This window comes from Bison bison, unplaced genomic scaffold (genome assembly GCF_000754665.1).
Source record: "Bison bison bison isolate TAMUID 2011002044 unplaced genomic scaffold, Bison_UMD1.0 scf7180017864039, whole genome shotgun sequence".
Classification (NCBI taxonomy): Eukaryota; Metazoa; Chordata; class Mammalia; order Artiodactyla; family Bovidae; genus Bison; species Bison bison.
The window spans coordinates 2,924,053-2,925,713 of record NW_011494611.1 but is presented as its reverse complement, the minus strand read 5'-3'; the positions used below and the strand labels follow the sequence as shown (position 1 = coordinate 2,925,713).

Genomic DNA, 1,661 nt, shown 5'->3' with positions numbered 1-1,661 from the left:
CTCATGGGACGCACCCTGTGGTCGGACGAGGAGGGGAGGGGGCTGATGGTCCATCCTGAAATCTCCATCAGTCCCTTCCTAGCCGCACCCCTCCTAGCCAACCTACACCTACCTGAGCACCACCTGGATGGGCGTTTCTGGCCCCTCCGGCCCCTGCTCCAGGTTCCGCGCGGGGTCCCTGTGGCAGCAACTCGAGTTAACCATCCGTGTCCCAGCGGTTTCTTGAACCTCCCTAAATCTGTACTTACCCGTCGGGCGACCCGCGTTCCTCCATGTTCTGCTTGGCACACGGAGTTAGCTCCGCCCGAGTCTCGTTCTTTTCCCTCCCCAGTACCCTCCCCCTTCACATTGGGACTGGCTATACACACTTACATCCCCCACTCTCATCGCCCCCCTTCCCCAGGCAATCATCCATCCGGAAAGGCTCGACCTGCCCAGGGCTAACTAGTTAAAGATTTACCCAACCTCCCACCTGTGTGGTGGAAAAGTCTGGAGTTAGAGGATTCGGGAGTCTGAGGATCTCTTGCCCTTGGCCAGTCCCATCAGGAGGGACCACCAGACCAATCTCCTCTGTGCACAGATGGGGATACCGAGGCCGGGACTGGGACAGGCTCAGCCCAGGCCACACAGTCTGAGCAGAGCATGGGACCAGGCTCTTCCTACTCTCTCCACATACTTCTTCCCTTTTGTAATCTTCCTTCCCACCTCACCCCTCCGCAGCAGTTCCAGCTGCTTCCAGCTGAGCCCAGGGAGGGGAGAGGGGTCTAGAAGGATGGGAGGGGCCCAGGTCCCAGTTCCAGGAAGATGTGGCTGGATTGAATTCCTGAGTTTAGCGGTCTATAAGGCTCTGAAGCATCTGGTTTAAACTTTGGGTCACCTGCCTCTCCAAGGCCAGGGCAGTTGTTTAACCCTCTCCTGGCCTGGCTGATGAGAGCAGCAGAGATGTCTGTGAATGTGCTGAGGTGGGGCAGTCACCCATTCAGTGCCAGTCTCCATGCAGGGCACCAGGACGAGAGAATCCCATATAGATCCTGCCCCTTCTGAGCTCACATCTTGCTAGGAAAACAGGTAAGTACAATCTAGTGTAGCGGTTTAAGGGGAGGGTGGATTTGGAGGCTTGTAGGAGCAGGAACCCTGATGGCAGAAAGTGAAGGAGAACTAAATAGCCTCTTGATGAAAGTGAAAGAGGAGAGTGAAAAAGTTGGCTTAAAGCTCAACATTCAGAAAACTAAGATTATGGCATCCGGTCCCATCACTTCATGGCAGATAGATGGGGAAACAGTGGAAATAGTGGCTGACTTTATTTTTCTGGGCTTCAGAATCACTGCAGATGGTGATTGCAGCCATGAAATGAAAAGACGCTTACTCTCTGAAGGAAAGTTATGACCAACCTAGACAGCATATTAAAAAGCAGAGACATTACTTTGCCAACAAAGGTCCATCTAGTCAAGGCTATGGTTTTTCCAGTAGTCATGTATGGATGTGAGAGTTGGACTATAAAGAAAGCTGAATGCTGAAGAATTGATGCTTTTGAACTGTGTGTTGGAGAAGACTCTTGAGAGTCCCTTGGCCTGCAAGGAGATCCAACCAGTCCATCCTAAAGGAGATTAGTCCTAGGTGTTCATTGAAAGGACTGATGTTGAAGCTGAAACTCCAATACT

At 52.3% G+C, this 1,661-nt stretch overlaps 1 long non-coding RNA gene across 1 annotated transcript; it reads right to left on the bottom strand.

Moving 5' to 3' along the window:
- LOC104985136 lies at window positions 1-385 on the bottom strand. The gene is made up of 3 exons (XR_824846.1): window positions 249-385; window positions 113-178; window positions 1-15 (listed from the first exon to the last, which is right to left on the bottom strand). It is a non-coding gene; the product is annotated as an uncharacterized LOC104985136 (long non-coding RNA).
- Window positions 386-1,661: the final 1,276 nt, after the last annotated feature.